Raw genomic sequence first — 23,646 nt, 5'->3', positions numbered from 1 at the left:
TTGTCCCGGGCACGGATGATCGTCGCTTTAAAGGGGGCCCAGCCATGATACAGTTTTTAAGCACAGGCCCCCTTTAAATAATTACGGGCCCTGTCATTTGGTGGTCAGCGGGTAATTCGATTGGTTGCGCCCCGTACATACGTGTGATGTCAGTATGCACTGGGAAGGATGCTGGGGGGAGCTGGAGGACACTGGGGGGAGCTGGAGAATGCTGGAGGGGAGCTGGAGGATGCTGGGGGGAGCTAGAGGATGCTGGGAAGGATGCTGGGGGGGAGCTGGAGGATGCTGGGAAGAATGCTGGGGGGAGGTGAAGGATGTGGGGGGATGCTGGTTACCAATGTTTTAGGGAGTCCCTGGCTACCAATGTTTTAGGGGGTCCCTGGCTACCAATGTTTTAGGGGGCCCTGACTACCAATGTCTGTGTGTTCTTTGTACTGATGGGAGGGGTCCCTGGGGGGGTGGGCATTTGGGGGCAGGGCATGGGAGGAAGTGGCCCCTTGATTTCTGATGGTGGCCCTGTCTGCGCCTGTATTGTGTATCGGACAATATCCTTGGGGGCCCTACAATGGGAGTCACTTTCATACGATTGGTGCCTGTAACTATTTCATGTTCAGAACATCCTCCCATTGGTTATTTTTAGGGCTTTATCCTACAATTTCAGGCTAAATGTGAGTTTCAGATCGTTGCATTTAAACTATAATCTGAACGAGTATGGGCAGCTTAATGTGGCATTGGGAGGCATTATGGCCCTGCGTGCTATGGCTGCTAAAAATTATGAACCGGGCTCAGTTGAAATCATGCCTAATCTATTTACCTCCACTCAGCAGTGGGGTATCTGTGCCAGACCTGCCTGCTGCTAAGCTGCCAGAAGGATCCGTTTCTGGATTTCATCTCCCCAGTGATACAAGGGAACATTTCCCTAGCCCTGATTGGCTGCGGCAGTGCCCCAGTGATACAAAGGAACATTTCCCTAGCCCTGAATGGCTGCGGCAATGCCCCAGTGATACAAGGGAACATTTCCCTAGCCCTGATTGGCTGCGGCAATGCCCCAGTGATACAAGGGAACATTTCCCTAGCCCTGAATGGCTGCGGCAGTGCCCCAGTGATACAAGGGAACATTCCCCTAGCCCTGATTGGCTGCGGCAATGCCCCAGTGATACAAGGGAACATTTCCCTAGCCCTGATTGGCTGCGGCAATGCCCCAGTGATACAAGGGAACATTTCCCTAGCCCTGATTGGCTGCGGCAATGCCCCAGTGATACAAGGGAACATTTCCCTAGCCCTGATTGGCTGCGGCAATGCCCCAGTGATACAAGGGAACATTTCCCTAGCCCTGAATGGCTGCGGCAGTGCCCCAGTGATACAAGGGAACATTCCCCTAGCCCTGATTGGCTGCGGCAATGCCCCAGTGATACAAGGGAACATTTCCCTAGCCCTGAATGGCTGCGGCAATGCCCCAGTGATACAAGGGAACATTTCCCTAGCCCTGAATGGCTGCGGCAATGCCCCAGTGATACAAGGGAACATTTCCCTAGCCCTGAATGGCTGCGGCAATGCCCCAGTGATACAAGGGAACATTTCCCTAGCCCTGAATGGCTGCGGCAATGCCCCAGTGATACAAGGGAACATTTCCCTAGCCCTGAATGGCTGCGGCAGTGCCCCAGTGATACAAGGGAACATTTCCCTAGCCCTGAATGGCTGCGGCAGTCCCCCAGTGATACACTAATGGCTTTATTCTCCTTATCTACAGAGGCAGCAGGCACAGATGCTTCCTTTACAATATGTCTTATTGGCTCAAGAAATACGGGTATGCGGAGAAAGCAGCAATAATCAAATAAATCAATGAAGTATCTGATGTTACAAGTGCGCTGCAAACAAGAAGTCAATGTGTGCAGAGCCTAATGCAGAGCCTAATGCAGGGCCCACACCGGCTCCAGGGAGGCAGTAACATGGCAGCCTAAAGGGCAAGTAAACCTACAGCTACATACACACCAGTGGTACAGAGATGTTTAAAGAAACAGCTGCTGGGGGGGTAATATAAATATATATATTATACTGAGCTGCCTGTAACATGGGTTTTCTGCACCCACATACTTAGGGGAAGATTTATCAGCGAAACTGTCCCGTTTCGCTTCGCCATAAAATTGGCAAACAGCAAGAAAATTCGCAAAACAGCGAAAAATCGCATTTATTGTGCGTTTTTTTTGTCGCCCGTGTCTATTTTTTGTCATCCACATATATTTTTTTTATCGCTCGCACTTTTTGACGTGACTGCACCCTTTTTTTTACGCAACTGAGCCCTTTTTTTGACACGATGCGCCCATTTTGACGCGCCGCAAAAAAGAATTCCGCATGGCAAATTTTTCTGTGGCAAATTTTCACGGAAGTTTGGCGAATGGCGAAATACAGAAATTCGCTGCGAATCCATGCCTGGTGAAAAAATTCGCTTATCACTAATCAAGATGTGAGTTCAGAGCTTAATACATAAAAACTCACCCACGTTCTATTCATTCCTATGGGATTTTAAGAAGCGTATTTATCAATGGGTGAAAGTTAGAACTCACATCTTGATAAATCTGCCCCTAAGTTATGGAGTAAGTGACAGGTGAGGAATGATATAGGAAGGCCAGTATTTTTCAAGAAAAGTTGGCAGCCCTATACCGTACAGGGTGCGGCACTAATGAGTGCATGTTTATTAACAGTACCCAATAAATATTTACTGAAATTCCAGGATTAATTAATGGACCAATTAGGGGACTGTTTTGCCTTCACTTAACCTTCTTGTTCCTCCTTCTGCTGATTAATCACAGGGCGCTAAATCCACTCCTTCCTCTGGTGCTGAAAGCTACCTGCCTTCGAGCGATCATCGTACCGTTCCACCCTCCTAAATTGCAGGAGTCACCTGTACCTAAAGGGATTCTGTCACAGGAAAACATGTTTTTTATACTGTATACAGTTTTTATATGCAGTATGGGAAGGGAGCAAGTAGGTATCAGAATAGCACTCAATAGTAAGAAATCCAAGTCCGGCTTGGGACTCCCCCAGTTACATGGGAGTAGGAGAAACAATAGGTTAGCTGAAAGCAGTTCTAATGTGTAGCGCTGGCTGAAAGCTCAGACTCAGGCACACTTTACTGCTGTGCTGCAAGTTGGAGTGATATCCCCCCCCTCACCCCCAGCAGCCGATCAGCAGAACAATGGGAAAGGAGCAAGATAGCAGCTCCCAGTAGGTATCAGAATAGCACTCAATAGTAAGAAATCCAAGTCCGGCTTGGGACTCCCCCAGTTACATGGGAGTAGGAGAAACAATAGGTTAGCTGAAAGCAGTTCTAATGTGTAGCGCTGGCTGAAAGCTCAGACTCAGGCACACTTTACTGCTGCGCTGCAAGTTGGAGTGATATCCCCCCCCCCCAGCAGCCGATCAGCAGAACAATGGGAAGGGAGCAAGATAGCAGCTCCCAGTAGGTATCAGAATAGCACTCAATAGTAAGAAATCCAAGTCCGGCTTGGGACTCCTCCAGTTACATGGGAGTAGGAGAAACAATAGGTTAGCTGAAAGCAGTTCTAATGTGTAGCGCTGGCTGAAAGCTCAGACTCAGGCACAAGGCACTGAGATGGCGCCTACACACCAATATTACAGCTACAAATACATTTGTTGGTTTAAGAATAAAAACACACCATAAAAATCGTGACCTTTAAAACAGCCCTAAATAAAGCAAAAGGCAACATTTACTAAAATGGCACATTTATTTATTGATGTTCCCATTAGATAAATACAAAAAGGAAAGGAGAAAGCATGTTTAGTGGCCCTTTAATCGGCTGAACAAGCTCTCGGAGGGACTCTGTACTTTCAGTAGAGGAGACTCTCGCCCGTGCAATACACTGCTGTCTCAGGAGCCGGTGTGTTCCATGGAGTCTGTCTCGCAGCCCCGTGAGCAGATTAATGTTTGTTAATTCCATATTAAAAAGAGAAAAACCCCTTGTGCATGTAGTGGGCCTCCCCTGTCCTTCCCTCCGCAATTTCCTTGCATTGGAAATATTTAACAGAGGCAATTAGTGGTATGTTTAAAGTAATCACACAATCAGGCCCTTCTTACAATTGGCTGTCTCATGAGAGCGCTGGGAGACAGCGAGGGGCTTTTATCACTTGAGCCAAAGGTAAAGTCTGCGCCGTTGGCCAGTGAGTGTCACTTATAACAAACAAGCGTTTCATTTATTCAGCATCTTCACGTCGGACCATTCCATAGGGATGGGCAGTGGCATAACTACAGAGGAAGCAGTACCCATGGTCATAGGGGGGCACATTGGGGCCTGGACCAAGGGGTCTGCCTCCTCTACAGCTTTAGTGAAACCCTCCCCACTGTTCTTCTATCTGAGAGCTAGCGGGCAAGGGGGGGATGTAAGGGAGGGGCAGGGGACATGAGGGCACTGTCGGACTGGCCAACCAGGATACCAGGAAAACTCCCTGTAGGTCCAGGTGTCAGTGGGCCCTTTTGCCCCTGAGCATTTGGCCAGTTTCATGGTCATTCCCTATTTCTGAATGGGAACAAAGAGGAGAAATAGATGGAAGAATAGATGCTAGCATGTAAATAAAAGAGCCTAGGTGAATAAAAAGGTTGAGTGAGGAAAGGGGGGGGAAATAGTTTAGAGAGTGGGCCTAGGGTCTAAGGTTTTCTGGTGGGCTCCGACACTGCATGAGGGGCGGAGATGGGGGACGGGAGGGGCGGAGATGGGGGCGGGGACATGGGACAGGAGGGGCGGGGACATGGGATGGGAGGGGCGGGGACATGTTACTTGAGGGATGGATGGTGAGTGATTGTGTTGTATCCCAGGCCCCTCCAAAGATTTCTTTGCAGCCACTTTTTATTATTATTATTAACATTTATTTATAAAGCGCCAACATATTCCGCAGCGCTGTACAATAAGTGACTTGAGAAGGGTGCCACACAGCTAGATTTAGGGTAGGGCAGAAAGGCAGAAAGGTAATGTTACCTCGCTCTATGATATTTGTCTTTTGTTGTCTGAGGCCTAAGAGCAGAAATATATATAGTGGGCAAAGGCATATATGTATATATAAAAGAAAAACCATAGTGGGGCACTTCCTAAACTAATGTAGCAACTTGCCTGGGTGCTGATACATATGTTAAATAGAAAAGCATAGTACCACATTCAATGGGATTAATCAAAATTTATTGAAAAAATTCCGACTTTTCCTTGAGAAAGAGCACAGTTGGTGTTCGAAATGATTTTTTTCAATAAAGTATTTCCACTGAGTGTGGTACTATGCTTTTATATATATATATGGAGTGGGGTGTCATGGTCTTCTTGACATGATTCAATTAAATAACAGCCCTATTAATTACTAATTTTAAGCCACACCCCCTTCTGGATTCAAAAAACTCTGATTATGTCTATGAGTTATCTATTGCTGGGGTCACTGTGTACCATGAATTTCTGGGGCCGCTGTGTCATAAGATGCTGGGGTCACTGTATCCATGGACTGTTGGGGCCACCACACCATTAAATACTGTGAGCACACTGTTATACATTGCTAAGGCCGTTGTGTAATAAAAGGCTGGGGCCCCAGGTCACGAAATGCTGTGGGTCACTGTGTAATGAAATACTCTGTCATGATACTGTTAAGTTCAAAATGTTATGAAATGACAAAGGTCATGGGCTCATTTGTGCCCGGGGAAGTAACCCATAGCAACCTATTAGTATTTAGCAGTTTGTATGCAGATGCAGGTAGTAAAATGAAAGTAAAATACTGGTTGCCCAGTGTATGTGGCTTAAGAAACCAAGCAAATTTCTCCAAATCTCCCGGTGCTTCACATCATAGCAACACCCCAACGTCACCAGTCTGCCCCCAACGTCATCGGCCCACCCAAATATGAGGCACTGGAATTCTGGATAAAAAAACTCCACATTGGCATCTAATTGAATGCATTGTACTGCTTTACCTCTAATCGTATATGATGAATAGGTACATTCAGTCTATACATGTGCTCTGTGCCACCTGCAGCCCTCTAACTGTCATTGGACTGTGACTGCCAACATCCCACTGGCACTGCCAGTATCAGTCGGTATAACTGGCTATGAAATGCCTTGACATTTCTTTATGGCACTTTGGCCGCAAAAGCGATGGGGCTTGCCCGAGAGAGACAAATGTTCTCTGCTTTGCAAAACAATTTCTGCAACAATTGCTTCTTTGTTGTTATGTCCATGGATCATGACAAGAAAGCATTTATTAGTTAACAAGCTGAGCTCTCGGCCCCACTAGGAATTTCGCTCACGTGACCATGTCTAATTGTTGCACAATAAATACTGGATTATATCAGCTTGGCATGTTGGAAACAGAGCTGCCATTAGTGGGGGGCAAAGCGAGAAAACTGTCCTGGGGCCCTTAGAGATTGGGGTCCTGTGGTAAAGCATTTGGGGGCAGGAAGGTCATGGGAAACATCTAATGGGTCTCTTAATTATACAGGCAGGGAAAAGCCACCTACAGCAGCAGTGTAAAAAGCCTCTGGGAAGGGACTGGGCCTGTGGGATAGCAGGTATAGTAGGGAGAGATGGTGCCTATAGTAGCAGTGGGGGGATAATAGCCTCTGGGAAGGGACTGGGGCTGTGGGATAGCAGGTATAGTAGGGAGAGATGGTGCCTATAGTAGCAGTGGGGGGATAATAGCCTCTGGGAAGGGACTGGGGCTGTGGGATAGCAGGTATAGTAGGGAGAGATGGTGCCTATAGTAGCAGTGGGGGGATAATAGCCTCTGGGAAGGGACTGGGGCTGTGGGATAGCAGGTATAGTAGGGAGAGATGGTGCCTATAGTAGCAGTGGGATAATAGCCTCTGGGAAGGGACTGGGGCTGTGGGATAGCAGGTATAGTAGGGAGAGATGGTGCCTATAGTAGCAGTGGGGGGATAATAGCCTCTGGGAAGGGACTGGGGCTGTGGGATAGCAGGTATAGTAGGGAGAGATGGTGCCTATAGTAGCAGTGGGGGGATAATAGCCTCTGGGAAGGGACTGGGGCTGTGGGATAGCAGGTATAGTAGGGAGAGATGGTGCCTATAGTAGCAGTGGGGGGATAATAGCCTCTGGGAAGGGACTGGGGCTGTGGGATAGCAGGTATAGTAGGGAGAGATGGTGCCTATAGTAGCAGTGGGGGATAATAGCCTCTGGGAAGGGACTGTGGCTGTGGGATAGCAGGTATAGTAGGGAGAGATGGTGTCTATAGTAGCAGTGGGATAATAGCCTCTGGGAAGGGACTGGGGCTGTGGGATAGCAGGTATAGTAGGGAGAGATGGTGCCTATAGTAGCAGTGGGGGGTAAAATAGCTTCTGGGAAGGGACTGTGGCTGTGGGATAGCAGGTATAGTAGGGAGAGATGGTGCCTATAGTAACAGTGGGGGGGATAATAGCCTCTGGGAAGGGACTGGGGCTGTGGGATAGCAGGTATAGTAGGGAGAGATGGTGCCTATAGTAGCAGTGGGGGGGATAATAGCCTCTGGGAAGGGACTGGGGCTGTGGGATAGCAGGTATAGTAGGGAGAGATGGTGCCTATAGTAGCAGTGGGGGGATAATAGCCTCTGGGAAGGGACTGGGGCTGTGGGATAGCAGGTATAGTAGGGAGAGATGGTGCCTATAGTAGCAGTGGGGGGATAATAACCTCTGGGAAGGGACTGGGGCTGTGGGATAGCAGGTATAGTAGGGAGAGATGGTGCCTATAGTAGCAGTGGGGGGATAATAGCCTCTGGGAAGGGACTGGGGCTGTGGGATAGCAGGTATAGTAGGGAGAGATGGTGCCTATAGTAGCAGTGGGGGGATAATAGCCTCTGGGAAGGGACTGGGGCTGTGGGATAGCAGGTATAGTAGGGAGAGATGGTGCCTATAGTAGCAGTGGGGGGATAATAGCCTCTGGGAAGGGACTGGGGCTGTGGGATAGCAGGTATAGTAGGGAGAGATGGTGCCTATAGTAGCAGTGGGGGGATAATAGCCTCTGGGAAGGGACTGGGGCTGTGGGATAGCAGGTATAGTAGGGAGAGATGGTGCCTATAGTAGCAGTGGGGGGATAATAGCCTCTGGGAAGGGACTGGGGCTGTGGGATAGCAGGTATAGTAGAGAAAGATGGTGCCTATAGTAGCGGTCGGGACAATTGCCACTAACATGTCACTAGCCCATAGAGATGCAACTCCCAGTAGAGAATAAATTACATACATTACATATGACTCTCTCTTTCGAATGGCCCCTCACTGTACAGTCAATTATTGCTTTATTAGTAATTCATTTTGTGCAAGTACATAGATTTTTTACAAAAAGTTGTGTAGCTAAATCACCATACCACTTCGAGATAACCCCATACAGCAGTCCTTACGTCTCACCTCTTGTCATATTTTACTGCTCACCTCCAATCTCTCCCAGAAATGCACCAGAAGACTAGCCAGGAAGAGTTAAAGAATTACAGTCCCAGTGTGCTAGATGGAGGCAATAGGGCTACATGGCACAAACATGGGTTGTTGGCTAGGGGTTGTTAACTAGGGGTTAACCCTGGATTCCTATTGTGCGGCTACTGTAGAACATTTCCTTTATATTACATACATGTTTCTCTATAACCATAGGAGCAACGTTCCTTCTGGTGATGAAATTACCTATATTTTCCTGTTTAATAGAGGAAAGTAACTGCCAGAAGCCTTTCCTATGAGTATGTCACATCCATCAGGAGGCCTAGTATTACTCCCCATTCCCACCTACAAAGTGACCACAATTCCCCAAATCCCCATTATTTTGTTATACCCCCCAGGAAGCTAAACCTGAATCTGATAGATCTGGGACAGTGTGTGTAGTAGGGCAAAATGGTGCAAAGAGAAGATGTTGAGAAGATGTTGTATGTAGGTGGTAACTATGACTGTAAATATGGGATAGTGTGTATAGTAAGGCAAGATGGTGTCTTTGGAAGTGGCTGTAACTGGGGGGTAGTATGTATAGTGAAGCAACAAGTAGTATGGGACCCCATATTACTGATGACGGACCTGGTCAAGGAATTCTGTATTTTTGGGATAGTGTGTAGAGTAAGGCAAGAAATCATTGACTGAAATAGCTCACACATTGGGATTGTATCAGTAGTAAGCCATCAATGCTGGTGGGATCAGGGCCTACAACTCCCAGAGACTACTGGAAGCCAAAGGCAGTGCGAGGCTGTTGTTTGATTAGAAATAATGGATCCATAGTGGTACCATATGCACTTATACACATGATATTATTATTAACATTTATTTCTAAAGCGCCAACATATTCTGTAGCGCTGTATACACATAGCATGTAATCAGCACCATACATGTAGCTGTAAATAATGGAGCGAGTACTGAGTGTAATGGGTTAAGCAACCTGCACCACCGTATATATGGCATCAATTCCAAACACATTACTATGGAAGGTCATTAAGCCCCACCCCTTTTCTCTTTAAACGGCCAATGGTGCCCCACATATCACGGCTGTTTCCTCCCTTGGACATAAAGGCAGAAATGGTGCATAATAAGATATTGCAGGTCAGCCAGCAGCACTGCCCATTCCCTGGAAATAATATATCCCAAGGTCGCCATGAATCGATGCGCAAAAAATGAAACACAGTGCAGCCATGTAAATCAATAGCTATGGGAGGGTAGCGCCCCCCGGGGGCAGGCTAATCAGGAGCTATAGGGCTAATAAATTAATTTCATGTTCTCAGTGGGCAGGGATATTAATATGGGCGGGGAGGGCCGACACTACTCAATGGCAGGAGCAAGGATATACATTCTCTAATGGCTTGTAAATCAGAAAAGGGATAATGTTACTCCTTCTGTAATCTCTAAGGTAATTACTCCAAGGAGTTCTGGGACCAACCATATAAAAGTATATATGGAATTGTGAGTAAATGGTGCAGAGCAGGTATTGTACAGGTGAGTGTGAGTAGATGGTGCAGAGAACGTATTGTACAGGTGAGTGTGAGTAGATGGTGCAGAGCAGGTATTGTACAGGTGAGTGTGAATAGAAGGTGCAGAGCAGGTATTGTACAGGTGAGTGTGAGTAGATGGTGCAGAGAACGTATTGTACAGGTGAGTGTGAGTAGATGGTGCAGAGCAGGTATTGTACAGGTGAGTGTGAATAGAAGGTGCAGAGCAGGTATTGTACAGGTGAGTGTGAGTAGAAGGTGCAGAGCAAGTATTGTACAGGTGAGTGTGAGTAGATGGTGCAGAGAAGGTATTGTACAGGTGAGTGTGAGTAGATGGTGCAAAGAAGGTATTGTACATTTGAGTGTGAGTAGAAGGTGCAGAGCAAGTATTGTACAGGTGAGTGTGAGTAGATGGGGCAGAGAAAGTATTGTACAGGTGAGTGTGAGTAGATGGTGCAGAGAAGGTATTGTACAGGTGAGTGTGAGTAGAAGGTGCAGAGCAAGTATTGTACAGGTGAGTGTGAGTAGATGGGGCAGAGAAAGTATTGTACAGGTGAGTGTGAGTAGATGGTGCAGAGCAAGTATTGTACAGGTGAGTGTGAGTAGATGGTGCAGAGAAGGTATTGTACAGGTGAGTGTGAGTAGATGGTGCAGAGAAGGTATTGTACAGGTGAGTGTGAGTAGAAGGTGCAGAGCAAGTATTGTACAGGTGAGTGTGAGTAGATGGTGCAGAGAAGGTATTGTACAGGTGAGTGTGAGTAGATGGTGCAGAGAAGGTATTGTACAGGTGAGTGTGAGTAGAAGGTGCAGAGCAAGTATTGTACCGGTGAGTGTGAGTAGATGGTGCAGAGAAGGTATTGTACAGGTGAGTGTGAGTAGATGGTGCAGAGAAGGTATTGTACAGGTGAGTGTGAGTAGATGGTGCAGAGAAGGTATTGTACAGGTGAGTGTGAGTAGAAGGTGCAGAGCAAGTATTGTACAGGTGAGTGTGAGTAGATGGGGCAGAGAAAGTATTGTACAGGTGAGTGTGAGTAGATGGTGCAGAACTGGTATTGTACAGGTGAGTGTGAGTAGAAGGTGCAGAGCAAGTATTGTACAGGTGAGTGTGAGTAGATGGTGCAGAGAAGGTATTGTACAGGTGAGTGTGAGTAGATGGTGCAGAGAAGGTATTGTACAGGTGAGTGTGAGTAGAAGGTGCAGAGCAAGTATTGTACAGGTGAGTGTGAGTAGATGGTGCAGAGAAGGTATTGTACAGGTGAGTGTGAGTAGATGGTGCAGAGAAGGTATTGTACAGGTGAGTGTGAGTAGATGGTGCAGAGAAGGTATTGTACAGGTGAGTGTGAGTAGAAGGTGCAGAGCAAGTATTGTACAGGTGAGTGTGAGTAGAAGGTGCAGAACTGGTATTGTACAGGTGAGTGTGAGTAGATGGTGCAGAGAAGGTATTGTACAGGTGAGTGTGAGTAGATGGTGCAGAGAAGGTATTGTACAGGTGAGTGTGAGTAGAAGGTGCAGAGAAAGTATTGTACAGGTGAGTGTGAGTAGAAGGTGCAGAACTGGTATTGTACAGGTGAGTGTGAGTAGAAGGTGCAGAGCAAGTATTGTACAGGTGAGTGTGAGTAGATGGTGCAGAGAAGGTATTGTACAGGTGAGTGTGAGTAGATGGTGCAGAGAAGGTATTGTACAGGTGAGTGTGAGTAGAAGGTGCAGAGCAAGTATTGTACAGGTGAGTGTGAGTAGATGGTGCAGAACTGGTATTGTACAGGTGAGTGTGAGTAGATGGTGCAGAGAAGGTATTGTACAGGTGAGAATTATGAGAAACTATTTGGCCGCATAGTGATAGTTTAGCTCAGTTTCTAGGGCCAGAAATGTCAATATTGTTGTATCTACGATAACAAATTAGAAATGAGAGTAAATAGTGAATAAGGGGTATTTGCACAAGCAGAAGGGAATGATTTATGTTGCCCAGTTATTCTCAGTGCGGCCCCAGCCGCTCCGGCACAGTATAATGGCTCTGTTTACACAGGTGGCAGCGACTGTGGCTCCGCTCCTGGGAACTTCTGCACTTCTGCTGCTGCTGCTGCTTCTGTTGTTGTGCATGGGGGGGGCAAGTGAGACTGAGCTCAGTAAGGCTTGGGGGGTATATTCAGTATGGCTTGGGGGGTATATTCAGTATGGCTTGGGTGGTATATTTCAGTATGGCTTGGGGGGGCATATTTCAGTATGGCTTGGGGGGGCATATTTCAGTATGGCTTGAGGGGGCATATTTCAGTATGGCTTGGGGGGTAAATTCAGTATGGCTTGGGGGGCATATTTCAGTATGGCTTGGGGGGCATATTCAGTATGGCTTGGGGGTATATTCAGTATGGCTTGGGAGGTATATTCAGTATGGCTTGGGGGGTATATTCAGTATGGCTTGGGTGGTATATTTCAGTATGGCTTGGGGGGGCATATTTCAGTATGGCTTGGGGGGGCATATTTCAGTATGGCTTGAGGGGGCATATTTCAGTATGGCTTGGGGGGTAAATTCAGTATGGCTTGGGGGGCATATTTCAGTATGGCTTGGGGGGCATATTCAGTATGGCTTGGGGGGTATATTCAGTATGGCTTGGGAGGTATATTCAGTATGGCTTGGGGGGTATATTCAGTATGGCTTGGGGGGCGTATTCAGTATGGCTTGGGGGGTATATTCAGTATGGCTTGGGGGCATATTTCAGTATGGCTTGGGGGGTATATTCAGTATGGCTTGGGGGGCATAATTAGTATGGCTTGGGGGGCATATTTGGGTAATGGGTAATTTAGTGACTGGGACCCGTCAACTGGCAGAGCCCAACATAGGGACACAGGGGCCCAATAGCATTTGTCAGGTCTCTGACTGAGAGTCAGCGGATTTCCCCTGCGAGTCCCTGACCTGCAGCCGACTAAAGGCAAATCCCCCCCCACCCAACATTGTTCTTTGCAGAGATCTCTCATTCTGTTTAACCCAGTTTCTAATGGACTCCAGCAGGGCTGCCCTAGTTTCCTGTATAGTTACATATATAGTTATATATCCCAGTCTGTGTATATACAGGCACAGTATAGTCTGGCTTGTTCCCTGCTGAGCAGCCGCCTGAGCGTCACTCACAGATATTTCCTTTCTACCAGCGGAAAGCTGACTTGGCAGGGATCCATCTGCCTGATGCCTCAGAGTGTTACACAGATGTCTATCTATCTATATATCTATCTAATCGATCTATTATCTATCTACATCTATCTATCTGTCTATCATCCATCTACTATCTATCTACTATATCTATCTATCTATCTATCATCTATCTATCATCTATCTATCTAATCGATCTATTATCTATCTACATATAACTATCTGTCTATCATCCATCTACTATCTATCTATCTATCTATCTATCTAATGTATCTATCTATCTATCTATCATCTATCTATATATCTATCTATTATATCTATCTATCTATCTATCTACTATCTATCTATCTATCTATCTATCTAATGTATCTATCTATCATCTATCTATCTATCTATCATCTATCTATCTATCTATCTATCATCTATCTATCATCTATCTATCTATCTGTCTATCTATCTATCTATCTATCTATCTATCTATCTATCTATCATCTATCTATCATCTATCTATCATCTATTTATCTATCTATCTATCTAATGTATCTATCTATCATCTATTTATCATCTATCATCTATCTTTCATCTATCTATCATCTATCTATCTATCTATCTATCTATCTATCTATCTATCATCTATCTATCTATCTATCTATCTAATGTATCTATCTATCTATCTATCTATCTATCATCTATCTATTATATCTATCTATCTAATGTATCTATCTATCTATCATCTATCTATCTATCTATCTATCTATCATCTATCTATCTATCTATCTATCTATCTAATGTATCTATCTATCTATCTATCTATCTATCTATCTATCTATCTATCTATTATATCTATCTATCTATCTATCTATCTAATCTATCTATCTATCTATCTATCATCTATCTATCATCTATCTATCTATCTATCTATCTATCTATCTATCTACTATCTATCTATCTATCTATCTATCTATCTATCTATCTAATGTATCTATCTATCTATCTATCTAATCTATCTATCTATTTATCTATCTATCTATCATCTCTCTCTATATATATATATATATATATATATGTATAGTTAGATTTATGTGATAGGTTTATATTACATATAGCCACATAGTAGCTGACGTTGAGAAGAGACACATGTCCATGTCCTTTTCTGTAAATTTTCTTCCTCTAGGCCAGGGATTAACATTGCAGTCACCCCTAGGCCATTCCATCATGGATCCCCCTGCCCGAGGGTGCATGTAGCCTGCTTATTTCTACATCCTAAGGGCATATCCCTACACCTATGTTAAGCAGAGGGGACAAAGGGTGAAACACAGGTGTAAGTTGCCATGATTTTCACACTCTGCTCCCTGCCCCACCGTTGGCTCCTCTGGCTGCAGGTCATGGTGTTCCAGAATGGAGCACAAGGCCGTGTTTCCACCCAATTAATCCATCTCTGGGTGCATTCAATGACACTGTGAGGGGTGGGGAGAGACTTATATTCCCCCCCATCCAGTCAGGTATCGGCAACCAAAATGCCCAACCTAAGGGCCCCACAGGTTTCAGGGCTGGCCTGCAGCTCCTGTACTTACCCTTAGTACTCTAGCACTTGCACCCCTCAGATCTCATTGGCAACTTTCTCCTTGTCTGACAGTATATCTTCTTTTCATTAGAGGCAGGGGCGGACTGGGCCGTCAAGATGCCGGGAAAAATCCAGTGGGCACCTGGATCTCATGGACCCTGCCAACGCAGAATCAGTCCCCGCCAGGAAGAATCAGTACTCCACCCCAGGCCTCCCTTGTCCTGTTGTGCCCAGGTAAGTATGACGTATGCACGCTCAGAGTTGGACTGGGCCCCCGGGACACCGGGAAAAATCCCAGTGGGTCCCAGCGGTAGTGGGCCCCGGCGGCCCAGACCGGCGCACCCCCTGCCCGACCGTTCCTCCCCTGACACGTTAAATTTACGCGAGCACAGGGGAGGACGCCGGGTGGGGGACCTTGTGGGGGGTTAGGGGGCCCCTGTGGGGGGGGTTAGGAGATGCGGCCCCTGGGCCCGGTGGGCCCTGCATCCCCCAGTCCAACCCTGTGCACACTGGAGGTGGGGTAGGCAGCAGGGGCCCCTAGGGTGGCAGAGAACCTAGGGTGGCAGAAAACCAGAGAATAAAACACATAAACAATTAATCACATTGACACAGAACCAAAGCAGATGAACCTTTACGGGGAATGTGTATTGGAACGTTGCTTGGAATTCCATTAGGTAAGACTTTTCCCTTTACCTGAATGGCTTGGAAGAGCCTTAATGAATTCTTTAATACTTTGGGGTTTTTTAGCTGCCAACAAAACCTTGGTACCTGCAGCGCTTCCATCTCGGGTACAAATGCGCTCCAGCTTCTCATTGTGTCTGACTCCTGGCTAAGAGCGCCAGCCTTCCCCTCATGCATATGGAGCAGCTTCTGCCGCCGTAACAGGCACGGCAATTTGCTCGCCGCGGCTCGGGAGAAAGGAACAACCTCGGAGTGAGAACAGCTGCTCCGCCAAACAAGAAGGGTTTAAATGAATGTAATTCCGGCTAATTAAAAGTCTATAAAGAGATAATTAAGAATAACCAAGTCCAAATGCCATTAGATGAGTCGGCTAGCCACCCTGCGGGCAAGAGAATATGTTCCTGAGTCGTGGCTTTCATGGCGAGAGAACTCACGCTACGGCTCATTTGGAAATTAAATGGCTGCCCATTAAACCTTTAGTGTTTGTATAGGGCAAATTATATCCTCGTTACTCTGTGTTGCTATTCGGCTATTTCCCCTACCTTTAACTGTGTCATTTATATTATTTTTTGCATATATAAAGGGTAAATATTTCCATTTTATATCATTTTTCTTCTCCCCAAAACTTTTAGCAGCAGGGCATAACTTGGGCAGGGTGAATGTTTGGGGGTTCCCAGGCGTTGTACCCACAGGCATTTTACCTTCCCCATGTCATGTGACCACAGGGTGCTGCAGGCATTGATTTCATTCTGCCCTGGGTGTCTGTGCCCCCAACAGAGCAGAGAATCACTGAACACAGGAAAAAAACATAGGTCTAGATAAATACTATTTGTGTTCTAGACTGGCATCCACTCGGTGGGCACAGAATCTGAAGACTGGGTGAAATCAGTCAACACTTGAGCTGCTTTGCGGTGCCGTGCATGGGGATGCACAAGGCGCATTATTGATATTAAAACCCAAATTCACTGGGAAGCACAAATTTATTAGGCAACCCCCCCTCCCACATTAATTCCAGTGATTAAAATGGGACCCCTGGCTGGTGCATCTACCCTGAAAGTTGCTCCTGCCTGGGGTACATTCCATTACACCACCATCATCTTTAATTTAGGCACTTGGAGAAGAAGCCTTTGGAGAAGGTCAAAAAAGTTGCCAAAGAAGAACGAAAAAGCCTCTGGAGAAGAACGAAGAAGCCACCGGAGAAGAATGAAGAAGCATTGGAGAAGAAAGAAGAAGCTTCTGGAGAAGAACAAAGAAGCCATCAGAGAACAATGAAGAAGCCGCTGGAGAAGCACGAAAAGAATGAAGAAGTGCTGGAGAAGAAGGAAGAAGCCTCTTGAGAAGAACGACGAAGCCACTGAAGAAGAATGCAGAAGCTGCTGGAGAAGAATGAAGAAGCTGCTGGAGAAGAAACAAGAAGCCATCAGAGAAGAGAATGAAGAAGCTGCTGGAGAAGAAACAAGAAGCCATCAGAGAAGAGAATGAAGAAGCTGCTGGAGAAGAACGAAGAAGCTGCTGGAGAAGCACGAAGAAGCCATTCGAGAAGGATGAAGAAGCCGCTGGAGAAGGAGGAAGAATACTGCTCACAAACTTTAAAGGTAAACGAATGTTTCTTTTTACCCCTGGCCACCAATGTCTTCACCTTTTATTAGGGGCATGTCCACCAATAAACTTTAATTAGGTAGAAAGCCCTGGCCACCAATTTTTTTTTTTAATTATCTACTTTTTTGTACTGTCCAGCAATTAACTTCAGTTAGGTTGGGGCCCTGGCCACCAATGATTTCATTTTTAATCTGCCAAACGTGTTTTTTATTTACTGTTTTAGAACTCATGTCTGTGTGGCCTTTGTACTGTGGCCCAGAAAATTTTGTCGTATAGGGCCCCTTGATTTCTGATGGTGGCCCTGACCCCTTATATTTACATTACTTCGTCTCTCTACCCACGGGCGGTTACCCACACATTGGCTAGTGGCCCCCCTCACGCCAACACAAGTGTCAGCTGATTTCATCCTGCCCATCAGTACAGTCAGAAGTTCAGGGTGCCGGGCAAGGTTCGAGTGGGAACACTTTTAAGTACTTGGATGCAACATTCAGAGCTTCTGTTACCAACCTGCTTTTTATAGCATTGGAGCGTACCCAATATGAGAAGCAGATGATGCAAGGCATGGGATGTTGGGCTCTCTGCACCGGCAGCCACACGTCACTTAACAGAAGGAAGGGAACTAATACCCAGGGTTTATCTGCCATGGCCTATATATACTCTTAAGGTGGCCATACACGGGCCGATTGTAGCTGCCGATATCAGTCCCTTATACCGATTCAGCAGCTTATCGGCCCATGTAGGGGCAGCAACGACGGGCCTGCCCGACCGATATCTGGCCTGAAATTGGGCAGGTTAAAAGATTTAGTCAGATTGGGGACCACATTGGCTCGTTGATGCAGTCCCCAAACCGACTGTGCCATTGCCGCCATTAGAATTAGATTGTTTGGCCCGTAGGTGGGGATATCGGGAGAAGATCGCCAAGCGAGCGGATCTTAACGTGTATGCCCACTTTTAAGGCCTCCCCTCTGCGTATCCCATGCACCTTACTGTGCCGATGCGCCGGCCTCGCTCACCTCCAATTCAGCATGAAGGGATAAATAAACAATTATTCTCCGAGTCACTAAACCAAAACGTCTGCTCTGGATTGAGCACTAAAGCATATAATTATCTAACGGTGCTGTAATTAGCGAGTCTAGACAAAGGCATAAGCTTTGGGGACTAAATTATCTTCCAGGTAAGTGGCTGTAAACGAAAGGGTCTCGCTGTGTTTATAACGGGCGCTTGTTTGCATTCCCCCCCGTAGATTGGCGCAATAATGGTGTAAAGGCCGTTATGGAAAGTACATGGCATTTGCCATTAATCCAGGATTCCATTTACTATGAAAATTCAATTTAACAGAGAAACTACAGGATGTTTTCTTATTATTTTACCCTTTGGTGTTTATGGATGAGAATGATATTATGTTACTGTTTGTTACCATTATTTTTCAGGCCCCCTCAAGGGCAAAATTGTAGGTAACACGAAGCACAAAAAGTCTCAGATCTTGTTCTTCTGTAACTACACCATTGGTTGTAACAGGTTCATTGGATTCTGACACACAGACTTTTTAATGCTGAATGCATCCAAAACAATATAAAAAGGTTTTCTATATGCAATCTATATATGCTAGATGGGTAAAAGCATACAGACACAGAGGCTCATTTATAAACAATGGGCAAATTTGCATCTAGGCAGTGATCCATGGCAACCAATCAAATGTATACTTTCATTGTTCAACCTAAAGTTAGCTGAAAAAAGCCAATTGCTATGTGTTACTGCCCATGGGCAAATAAACCAGTGTTTATGAATGAGCCACTCATCCATCCATTCCACATCCATATTTGGAACGCTTACCATTAAGTTCCAAGCTTTTGCCGGGAGTCAGAGGTGAACAAACCTAAAATCACCATATGCAATGCTGGGCATCAGCTGGAGTGACATAAAAGTCACTGGACTCTTGGCCAATGGGAATACATTTTAGGGCTCTGGCACATGGGGAGATTAGTCGCCCGCGACAAATCTCACGTGTCTCGGGCGACTAATCTCCCGGATTGCCATCCCACCGGCGAAAATGTAAATCGCCGGTGGGATGGCATATGCGAGAGTTTCCTCTCGAGGCAATGTACACGATTTCACTGAAATCGCAACGCCGCGTATGCCAATCGCCGGTGGGATGGCAATCCGGGGCGATTAGTCGCCTGCGAACAGGGAGTTTTGTCGTGGGCGACTAATCTCCCCGTGTGCCAGAGCCCTTAGCCAGAGCATAGGGCTTGGACAGGCCACGGTTTGGTTTAGTATGAGCGCGGGTACCCCATTCTCCTGATGTTTTTCCCTCCTTCCTTGCCTTTTGCTTAGTGCTCCTCCACCACTTAATTCCTGTTCATCCATCATTCTGCTGTGCAATACCCAACTGCGATGGGTATTGCCCCCACTGCTAATGACAAGCAGAGGGGGCAATGACAAAGAAGGAGGACTAGGGGTAGGCAGGAGAGGTGCCCTCTAATCGTTGTGCCCTAGGCAGCTGCCTCTTCTGCCTACCCCTAGTTCCACCCTTGCCCTGAAGATGCCCCCTGTAGCCCCTCCATCTGATTCCCAGTACATGCTCTGGGCTGCTGGCACTTACATGAGCTTAGGGGCGGACGCACAATATACTGTATATATACACTATAAATGTAACAGTATAACCTGAGCTTAGGGGCGGACGCACAATATACTGTATATATACACTATAAATGTAACAGTATAACCTGAGCTTAGGGGCGGACGCACAATATACTGTATATATACACTATAAATGTCACAGTATAACCTGAGCTTAGGGGCCCACTCACTATATACTGTATATATACAATATAAATGTCACAGTATAACCTGAGCTTAGGGGCCCACTCACTATATACTGTATATATACACTATAAATGTCACAGTATAACCTGAGCTTAGGGGCCCACTCACTATATACTGTATATATACACTATAAATGTCACAGTATAACCTGAGCTTAGGGGCCCACTCACTATATACTGTATATATACACTATAAATGTCACAGTATAACCTGAGCTTAGGGGCCCACTCACTATATACTGTATATATACACTATAAATGTCACAGTATAACCTGAGCTTAGGGACCCGCTCACTATATACTGTATATATACACTATAAATGTCACAGTATAACCTGAGCTTAGGGACCCACTCACTATATACAGTATATATACACTATAAATGTCACAGTATAACCTGAGCTTAGGGGCCCACTCACTATATACTGTATATATACACTATAAATGTCACAGTATAACCTGAGCTTAGGGGCCCACTCACTATATACTGTATATATACACTATAAATGTCACAGTATAACCTGAGCTTAGGGACCCACTCACTATATACTGTATATATACACTATAAATGTCACAGTATAACCTGAGCTTAGGGGCCCACTCACTATATACTGTATATATACAATATAAATGTCACAGTATAACCTGAGCTTAGGGGCCCACTCACTATATACTGTATATATACACTATAAATGTCACAGTATAACCTGAGCTTAGGGGCCCACTCACTATATACTGTATATATACAATATAAATGTCACAGTATAACCTGAGCTTAGGGGCCCACTCACTATATACTGTATATATACAATATAAATGTCACAGTATAACCTGAGCTTAGGGGCCCACTCACTATATACTGTATATATACACTATAAATGTCACAGTATAACCTGAGCTTAGGGGCGGACGCACAATATACTGTATATATACACTATAAATGTAACAGTAAAAGGCTGATTAGCAATTCATTCAGAGTCACATTACATGGCAGCTCTGAAACCAGGGCAATTGCATCAGAATTGAATAATCAGCCCTGTAGCATCAGTTTATATGACAGACAAACCCCATTTTCTGCTGGATAATTTGCGATGACCCCTAAGTTTACGTTCCCTACAGCTGCTCAGAGCCCACTGAGTATGTGCCCTGTCCCAGACTGTTCTAACAGAATCCATGATGTGAAGCTCCTGTGACAACTGATATGACCTATCATTACTACTATAGAGATGCTGAAACATTAAGCCAGTGCAGTCAGTTTATTATATAAAATATGGCATTTCTATCCATATTCATATTTAGGGTTTAGTTCTTCTTTTAAGTTCTTCTTCTGTCCAATTTTCAAATGGGGGTCACTGACTCCGGAAACCAAAAGACCATTTCTTGTTACTGTTACTTTTTATCACTTACTTACTGTATCTATTCAGGCCATCACCTGTTTATATTCCAATCTCTCATTAAAATCAAAGCCTGGTTGCTAGGGTAAACAATACCGTAGCAACTAGATAACTGCTGAAATTCCAAACTGGAGAGCTGCTACATAAAAAGCCAAATAAATCTATTTTTTTTGCAAATTTTCTCAGAATAGCACTCTCTACATTCTATTAAAAGTTAAGTTGAAGGGGAAGAACCCCTTTAAAAAGTTTATTTAATAATTATATTTTTCTGGTGACCTCTATGTCATCCTTTGGAGAGATATGCCATCTGGCAGTCTGACAGATACCTGGGAAACGCTACCTGACTGAATGCATACGGTAAGAGATTGGTAGAAGAGGAGTACGAGTATGGGGTTCCCATGGTTACGGGACCTGGGTCCATTGACCTTGAGGTTGCAGTACAAAGACATCCCTAACAATGTGGTGCTTCCTACTTTGTGACTACAGTTTGCCCTGTTTTAGCAGAATAATGTCAACCAAAGTAAGGTTTGGAAAGAATTGGCTTAGTGAGATGGAAATTAAGGAAACCCAACTGGCCTGCACAGAACCCTTGACCTCAACCCAATTGAACACCTGTGGGAGGTATTGAAAATAGCAAAGAGTCAGGAGCAGAGCAAAGACTCAAGAGCAGAGCAAAGAGTCCGGAGCAGAGCGAGTCAGGAGCAGAGCGAGTCAGGAGCAGAGCAAAGAGTCAGGAGCAGAGTGAGTCAGGAGCAGAGCAAAGAGTCAGGAGCAGAGCGAGTCAGGAGCAGTGCGAAGAGTCAGGAGCAGAGCGAAGAGTCAGGAGCAGAGCAAAGAGTCAGGAGCAGTGCAAAGAGTCAGGAGCAGAGCGAGTCAGGAGCAGAGCAAAGCATCAAAACCAAGAGATCAAGCAGAAAAAACAATTTAGCCACACCCAGGAGCTTTCCAAGAAAAGACCTATAATCGGGCATTGAACCTGGGTCTTTGGGTCTTTAATTCTGCAAAAGTGCAATGTGATGACATCACTTGTTGTTGCGCACCTGCGTTACAACGTCGGGAAATCACATGGCGCCTATGTGCTCCGCCGTCTTGGAGAATTTGCTTCCGGGAAGATACGCGGCAGCACTCCTTACAATTTACCTCTTCGTTATCGCCCTGTGTGAGTTCTAAAAGCCAGTATTAGAGTGGGGCAATAGAGGCCCCTAGAAAACCTAATACTACAGGCCCACCCTTTAAACTATTCCTTCCATGTCTTGTCCTTCATAAAAGCTGATCAGGCACCTTACTCAGGCTTTGCAGGGGACTCAGAGGAGCCTGTGGGTTGGATACTGAAGCAGAGCACAGGCACACACAGGAACTGGACTTGTAGATAATAAATGTTATTATACTAAGGGATTAACACAGTAACATATAACAGCACACTACAAAATGGTGGCCTCGTCTTCCAGATACTGGAAGGAACAGGAAGAAGAGAACATGTGACTAACGTCTGTCCCAAACTAAAGCTGACAGTGCAATATATTACCCTTCCCCTCTGTACCTGTTTTTTCTCTTCTTTCTCCTCTTTGTTCTCATCCAGAAATGGGAAATGCCTAGTAATGAGCGAATCTGTCCCGAATCTGTCCCTTTCAAAAGATTCGCGAAACACACGTAACGTGACACACGTCAAAAAAAAATGTTGCCTGCGGCTATTTTTTTGTCGCCCACGGCTATTCTTTCGTTGCCTGCGGCTATTTTTTTGTCGCCCATGGCTATTCTTTCGTTGCCCGTGGCTATTCTTTTGTCGCCGACGGCTTTTCTTTCATCGCCCGTGGCTATTCTTTTGTCACCCATGGCTATTCTTTCGTCGCGTGGCTATTATTTTGGCGACAATTTTTGGACGTGCGGCAAATTTTCCCGCTGCAAATTTTTTCATCCATTTCGCGAAACAATCCGCCAATGGCGAATCGTGGAAATTTTCCGCGAATCCATGCCTGGCAAAACATTTCGCCCATCACTAGAAATGGCCAAAGTGGCCTATGAACACTCGAGCCCACCAGTTGTTTTCCTGGTATCCTGGCCGGCCAGTCTGACTAAAGCCATTTTAAAACCAGTTTATCTTTTATCTGCTGCATAAACAAGTGCCCTCAAGTCGCTCGTCTTTTCCTAAGAGCACCACAAATGGGTTTCTTCAAAATCACTTTTTACTGAGTTGCCAGTGGTACCCATATATTTCTAATTATGCAGGGGTCTAAAGGTGGCCATACACTGACCTGCAGAGATTGGAATGCCTTAGGAGTTGGAATACATGGAATCCTCCTTCCTTTGTTTTGCCAACGTACTTGGCACTGGTCTGAGCGAAATACATGCTTTCCCCGTGTAGCATTGAGCCCTATAATCCCATGCATTATACAGCAGCGCAGGTTAATTCTGCAGGTGTGTGCAGGGCCGCCATCAGAAATCACGGGGCCCCTTACAAAAAAATTTCTGGGCCCCCCTCCCACCAGTACAAAGGACTCACAGACATGAGACATTGGTAGCC

The sequence above is a fragment of the Xenopus tropicalis genome, chromosome 6 (assembly GCF_000004195.4).
Source record: "Xenopus tropicalis strain Nigerian chromosome 6, UCB_Xtro_10.0, whole genome shotgun sequence".
NCBI classification, from domain to species: domain Eukaryota; kingdom Metazoa; phylum Chordata; class Amphibia; order Anura; family Pipidae; genus Xenopus; species Xenopus tropicalis.
Note: the sequence above shows the minus strand (reverse complement) of the source record.